Here is an 8,183-nt window from a genome sequence, read left to right as displayed (position 1 = left end):
ATAAGAAGCTACGCAGGGACTGGGACTGTGGCTCCGTGGTAAAGCACTTGCCTAGCACATGTGAGGCCCTGGGTTAGATCCTCAGCACCACATATGAATAAATAAATAAAATAAAGGTCCGTTGATAGCTAAAAAATATTTAAAGCAACAACAACAACAAGAAGAAGCTGCACTATACTACAAAGCAATAGTAACAAAAATGGCATGGTATTGGTACCAAAATAGACAGGTAGATCAATGATACAGAATAGAGGACATGGACACAAACCCAAATAAATACAATTTTCTCATACTAGACAAAGGTGCCAAAAATATGCAATGGAGAAAGGATAGCCTCTTCAACAAATGGTGCTGGGAAAACTGGAAATCCATATGCAGCAGAATTAAACTAAACCCCTATCTCTCACCGGGCACAAAAACTCAACTCAAAATGGATCAAGGACCTCGGAATCAGACCAGAGACCCTGCATCTTATAGAAGTAAAAGCAGGTCTAAATCTTCAACATGTTGGCTTAGGATCAGACATCCTTAACAGGACTCCCATAGCACAAGAAATAAAAGCAAGAATCAACAACTGGGATAGATTCAAACTAAAAAGCTTTCTCTCAGCAAAGGAAACTATCAGTAATGTGAAGAGAGAGCCTACAGAGTGAGAGAAAATCTTTGCCACTCATACTTCAGATAAAGCACTAATTTCCAGAATATATAAAGAACTAAAAAAACTCTACACCAAGAATACAAATAATCCAATCAACAAATGGGCTAAGGAAATGAACAGACACTTCACAGAAGATGTACAAGCAATCAACAGATATATGAAAAAATGTTCAACTTCTCTAGTAATAAGAGAAATGCAAATCAAAATTACCCTAAGATTCCATCTCACCCCAATTAGAATGGCAATTATCAAGAACACAAGCAACAATAGTTGTTGGCAAGGATGTGGGGAAAAAGGTACACTCATACATTGCTGGTGGGGTTGCAAATTAGTGCAGCCACTCTGGAAAGCAGTATGGAGATTCCTCAGAAAGCTTAGAATGGAACCACCATTTGACCCAGCTATCCCACTCCTTGGCCTATACCCAAAGGACTTAAAATCAGCATACTACAGAGATACAGCCACATCAATGTTCATAGCTGCTCAATTCACCATAGCCAGATTGTGGAACCAACCTAGATATCCTTCAGTTGATGAATGGATAAAGAAACTGTGGCATATATATACAATGGAATATTACTCCACCACGAAGAATGATAAAATTATGGCATTTGCAGGCAAATGGATGAAATTGAAGAATATCATGCTAAGTCAGATAAGCCAATCTCAGAAAACCAAAGGACGAATGATCTCGCTGATAAGCGGATGATGACACATAATGGGGGGTGGGAGGGGGACAAGAATGGAGAAAGGAAGGGCTGTATAGAGGGAAAAGAGGGGCGGGAGGGTGGGGGGGAGGGAAAAATAACAGAATGAATCAAACAACATTACCCTATGTAAATTTATGATTACACAAATGGTATGCCTTTACTCCATGTACAAACAGAGAAACAACATGTATCCCATTTGTTTACAATAAAAAAAAAAAAGTAGAAGAAGCTGCAGCTATGCAAAAGCCCATAGAACCAGTGGGAATTTAGGACTGGCAATCTGAAAGCATAGTCCAGGGCATGTGTCTTGAAGCTAGGTTTTTATTTATATTTTTATTATATTTTATATAATATAAAGAAATATCAAGAGCTTATATTAAAGATGGGGAGGGGTGGACCTTAGTGCTTCCTGTCTCACATGTAGGTAGCTCCTCTCTTCTTTTTAAGGAAACATTTAATTGTTCCATCCACCAATTCTCTCCCTTCCTGGTTCTACCATTCTACCCATAATTCACCTCCATCAGCCAGGGGAGAGAAGACAGTACAGCCTCATGGGAAATGCTCTGGGTATCTTGTTTGGCACCCTAGATCATAACATGAACCCTGCTGTGCCTTAGCTATGGGACCTTGAACGACCTATCTCAACAATCTGATTTCCTGCTCCATATCTGTAAAATTACATCTCCCTTCCAGTTCTAACATCTTGGATTTTTTGTTTTTTCTTTTTTACTTTGGGCAAATTTGGAGTTTCTTCATGTTAGGAAAAGACTCTTTGTCTAAAGGCATTTCATGCATATGTTGTCTAAATGTATTTCATGCATATATTTGTTCTATTATACAATGAAAGCAGAGATTGTACCCTGTTTTTCACTGACCTAGGTGGGGCAGGCAGAATGAACATTTGCTGCCTTGCATGAGTTCTCTGCATCTCACATGCTGAAGGTGGAATTGATTTTTAAATTGCCCACCAGCAATTCTGAGCACTGCTAAGAAGGCTCACATGCTGTTACCCAAGAATTCTCTTACATTCCACTACTGGGGCACTCTAATGTGAGAAGGGAAAATGGAGCTTCAAGGCTCATACCAGTGGGACCAATAAAATCCCTCTGGCAAATCCATGAAAATCTACAATTCCAGAGAGCCTGGGGAAATCACACTGGATCAGACTTCTTCAGCTTTCCCCACTGAGAGGTGATGTCTGACTTGAAAAATCCTTGAGCTGGCAACTCAGTCCAAATTTACTGTCCTTCAAGTTAACCAGCTAAAAAAGCAGGAGTTTGGGGAGAGAGTTTATGTGGGGATGTGGGGGACTAAGACGACAACCACACATTTACCAATAAACGTGGGGTGGGGAAGATGGGAGAAAACCCACTTCTGGACTTCCTGTCCTTGCCTGTTCTCTCCCCCTGCTCTTTGCAGTATGGAAACCATTTAGCTGAAGACAGATGATTTCCCAGGCATGTTGTTGGGACTACCCAGAGTAAATCACTTCCTTCTCTACCCCTGGGAAAAATCTCTCTTTTGCTAGGGTCATAATTCAAACAGTCTGCTTCCACTGAGCTGAGACGCAGAGATTGAGTATGAAGTGCACCAGCGCTGATGGGTCTGAGTTTCAAGAATTATGAGCAGTGAAAAGACAAGATGAAGAGGGGATACCCCTGGGCCAACACAGTCATTGCTTCTGACCAACCTGTCTCCCAAAACTCAAGATAATATTTTTATTCTCTAAACCTAAGTAATTACTTTAAATAGAAGTATATTTTTAAAATACTATTTTATTTATAAGACTTCTATTTACATAGAATTTTCTAGAAATCAATGCCTCTTAAAGTATCATTTTCCCACTAAAAAGAGATTACACACAAAAGTCAACTCAAAGTGGATCAAAAACCTAGGAATTAAACTAGAAACTCTGTAACTACTAGGAGAAAATATAAGCCAATAGTCTAACATACTGGCATAGACACTGACTTCCTTAACAAGACTCCTAAAGCACAAAAAATAAAGTCAAGAATCAAAAAGTGATAACATTAAAAACTTTCTGCATGGCAAAGGAAACAAGAGTGTGAAGAGAGAGTCTATAGAATGAGAGCTCTTTGCCACCCGCTTCTCAGGGGATTAGTATCCTGAATATATAAAGAACTCAAAAAACTTAACATTACACCCCATAAACAAGCAAACCCAAATATCTCAATTAATAAATGAGCAAAAGAACTAAATGTCTCTTATCAAAAGAGGAAATACAAATAGCCAACAAATACATGAAAAAATGTTCAGCACCTCTAGAATTCAGGGAAATGTAAATTGAAATTGCACTGAAATTTCATCTCACTCCAGTCATAATGGCAATTATCAAGAATGCAAATAATAGTAATTGCTGGTAAGGATGTGGGGAAAAAGGTACACTCACACATCGTTGGTGGGACTACAAATTAGCACCGCCAGTCTGGAAAACAGTATGGAGATTCCTCAAAAAACTAGGAATGAAACCACCATATGACCCACTCCTTGGTATATATCCAAAAGATCTAAAATCAGCATAATATAGGAATATAGTCACATTGATATTTATAGCAGTATGATTCATAATAGTCAAGTTATGAACCAACCCAGATGCCCACCAATAGACAAATGACTAAAGAAAATGTAGATATATACCAATGGACTTTTACTCAGCCATAAAGAAGAATGAAATTATGACATTTGTTTGTAAATGAATGGAATTTATGCTAAGTGAAATAAGCCAGACCCAGAAAGTCAAGAGTTGGATGTTTTGACTCATATGTGGAAACTAGACCAAAATAAGAAAAGGAGAGGAAGAGAGAGAGAGACACAGAGAGAGAGAGAGAGAGAGAGAGAGAGAGAGAGAGAGAGAGTGTGTGTGTGTGTGTTTGTGTAATCCCAAGAGATCAGCAGAACAGACAGAGGACTGAAGGGGAGGGATGATGGTTGAGAAAAGGGAGGAACAGTGAAATGAAACTGACCAAACTATTTTATGTACATATCCAAATATACCAGAGTGAATTTCACCTTTGTGTATATCTTTAATGCACTAATTTAAAAAAACTATAAATAAATAGAAGAAAGACCAGTAGAGTAGAGGAAAGGAAATAGGGAAAGGAACTACTATAATTGTCAGAATGAACCACAATATTATGGATAACTATAATGCACTAAACAAAATTTAAAAAAAAAAGGGATTTTATGTAGTGATTTTGCAAAAAATATTGGAATAAGGGGATGGGATAAATATAGGAGCACAACCTCCTTCCAGAGACAACAAACTTTTTCTGTAATGGACCAGAGAGTAAATATTTCAGACTTGTGGGCCATATGGTCTCTGTCACAATTACTAACTCTCATCATAGCACAAAAACAGCCAGAGACATTGCATGAATGAATGGATGTGGCTGGACTCCAATAAAATATTACTTTATGAACATTGAAATTTGAGGGCAGATAATTTTCATATATTATGAATTCTTATTTTTATTTTGAGTTTTTTAGACCATTAAAAAATTTAAAAACCATTCATTATTCTTAGGTTGTACATAGTAGGCTGAATTTGACCTATAGACCATAGTTTGCCAAGCTCTGGTTTAGAGGGTTTCCCAGGCAAAAAAAAAGTTAGTAATTTGTTTTTTATTAGTATACCACTTCCCTAATGGCTCTGATGATTAAAATAAGACAAGTGGGTAAGAAAAGTCAAAGTCAAATAAAATTATTATTGTTATTATTATTTGTACTGGGGATTGAACCAGGAATACTTTACAACTGGGGATGAGCCTACATCCCCATTACTTTTTTATTTTAGTTTTTATTTGCATACAGGGTCTTGCTTAATTACTGAGGGTCTTGCTAACTTGCTGAGACTGGCCTCAAATTTGTGATTCTACTGCATCAGCCTCCCCAGTCTCCAGGATTATAGGAATGCACCACTGCACCTGGTGGAAAATTTTATTAGTAAAGGAATTTCAAGAAGAGTGAGGGAAAAGGAATTTTGAAGAAGATCCCTCAATTGATACCTTGTAAATAACTACTAACCTCACTTTCAGGCAGAATGAGTTTTCACCTCTACCTAATCTGATTTCTGTTGACTTCTATTATATTTTGTGGACACACTAAGTACAAAGATGATGAAAAAACAATCTCTGCCCCCTGAGAGGGCAACTGCTGCTAAATAATGAAGGGTCCTATGGTAATCAGCTTTCCATCTGAAATAATTGACTTATAAACAGACAGGTTTCATTTGACTTACATTTTTGGAGGTTCCAGTCTGCTCCTCTTTCTTTTGGGTCTGTGGCAAGGCATCACATCATGATAGGAGCACGTGGCAGAGCAAACCTCATTGCCAGGAAGCAAAAGAGAGAAAGAGGAAGGAATCAGGGTCTTCCTGCCTTCTTTGAGGACACACCCCCAGTGACCTGTAGACCTCCCACTAGGTCCCATTTCTTAAATGTTTCACTACCTCCCTGTTTTAAGCAGCTATTTCACTGCTGTGACTAAAGGACCTGACCAGAAAACTATAGAGAAAGAAAGGTTTACTTAGGGGCTCCCAGTTTCAGAGGTCTCAGTCCATAGAGGCTACATTCCTCATGGCTCAAGGTGAGGCAGGACATCATGCCAGAAGAATGTGGTGGAGGAAAGCAGCTCACATGGTGATCAGAAAGCAGAGAGAAAGAGAGTCTCCATTTGCCAGATACAAATATATATCCCAAAGCCATGCTCCCAATTCCCATTTCCTCCAGCTACATCCTACCACTTCAGTTATCACTCAGTTACCTCCTCTCAGGGGATTAATTCACTCATTGAGTTAGGACTCTCACAACCCGATCATTTCTCCTCTGATCCTTCTTACATTGTCTCACATATGAGTGTTTGGGGGACACCTCACATCCAAACCATAACACTCCCAATTGTACCACTCCAGGGACCAAGCTTTTTTTTTTTTTTTTTTAATTATTTTTGGGGACCAAGCTTTTAACATATGTGCTTTTGGGGGACATTTGAGACCTTTCCATTGCATAGTGTGATTCATTCATTCATTGAACAAAATTTATTGAGCGTCATCTACATGTTAGGCCCTTGGTTAGTTGCTGTACATTCCAAGATAAATAAATTATAAAGATATTTGTGGTAAACATTGTCCTATTAGCTTGCTCTTAGCTTATTTGCTTAAAGGAGAAACTGAGGCATAGAGGGTCAAGGTGGCTGTCTCAGATGGGACAGTAAAGAGAGGGACCAAAGCGTGGCAACAATCTGCCTTAGCAAGACTGGGAGTAGGGTGAAATGAATGAGGTGCATTACATACAAAATTTAAGGAGGCATTCATATGCAAGTACTTCTTGTGACTTGGCAGAGTGAGCACCTTCTTAAACATTGTCCCCTAGCACTCTACTTGCCACACCCCAGTTCTGGCCTGTGCGTTAGTTCCTCCTTGAATCTGTTGTGGTTTTGGGAAAAGCTGGAACTCTCTGGTTTCACTGGAATCCTTCCTCAATTCCTTCTTCCTCCCCAGCAGCACTGCTATGCATGTCCCCCTCTTCCTTTAGCCAAGGAGGGAGATGGGCAGAGATTAGGGGCTATCTCAGGTCCATTAAGCCTTCTGGAGTCCTACTCTCTGCCCACTCACTTGACTCTAGGCGTCTCATCAGAGTGGGCATTTGTGGTTTGGTTACCTAGTGCTCATTGTCCTGTTCCTAAAAGGCCCTTATGTCCTGGTGAGGAATTGTGGAAGTGCTTCATTCTCACTGGTCAGTTTCTGGGGACCTCACTCTACCAGAGGTGGGCAGGTCAGGGACGGTCATCAGGAGCTCCCTCCTGGGCCTAGGAATCCTGAGCTGAGTAAACTGGTTTCTGTTTCTTGCCACTAACTACTGTGACACCTACAGATTCTCTGAGTAATGGTTGTACCAAGTCATGTGTTAGAGCCCTGCTACTTAGTGTGGCTCATGAACCAGCTCCATTGGTATCACCTGGAGCTGGTAAGAAATGCAGAACCTCAAGCCATCCCAGACCAGTCAGAAACTGCACTGGGACATGAACATGTGAGTAACACGACTCTGCACCTTTTCCTCACCCTCCCATGCTGCCTCACCACCATGGGGTCTTGGGCAGGGTTAGTTCCGAAATGCACAACTCACTGAAACTCAGGGAGGCTCAAGGCTGGCCCTGCCTATTCAGGAATCCTCAACTAAGGGCTTCTTAGATACACTCACCTGGTGCCTAGTTGATGGCTATCTCAAAAAGAAAAAAAAATTTCGGAAAATTATCTTTGAGCAAACCTCTCTCCAGAGAAGCTCCTCAAACATTTGAAACAATGAAGGCTGAGACTCATGAGGGTAAAGTTTCCCCACAAAGTCCATCAGACTAAGATGGGATGGTGATGGATAGGGGCTTCTTTCCTCTATAAGGGGCCAGGAGTGAAGAGAGGGCATTAACAATCCTAATTTTTTTTTTTTTTTTGGTACCAGGGATTGAACCCAGTAGTGTTTAACCACTGAGCCACATCCCCAGCCCTTTTTTGTATTTTATTTAGAGACAGAGTCTCACTGAGTTGCTTAGGGCCTCACTAAATTGCTGAAGTTGGCTTTGAACTTGTAATCCTCCTGCCTCAGCCTCCCAAGCTGCTGGGATTACAAGCATGTGCCACTGCTCCCCGAAACAAACCTAATATGTATAAATAGTTCACCATATAGGACCTGTACATGATTTATCTTTTATTCTTTAACACAAAGATAAAGGCAGGTACAGTCTTTTTTCCCCTGGTACTAGGGATGGAACCCAGGGGTGCTCTACCACTGAGCCACATCCCC

This window comes from Sciurus vulgaris (genome assembly GCF_902686455.1).
Source record: "Sciurus vulgaris genome assembly, chromosome: 2".
NCBI lineage: Eukaryota > Metazoa > Chordata > Mammalia > Rodentia > Sciuridae > Sciurus > Sciurus vulgaris.
The sequence above is the reverse complement of the archived record's forward strand: the minus strand, read 5'-3'. Positions refer to the sequence as shown.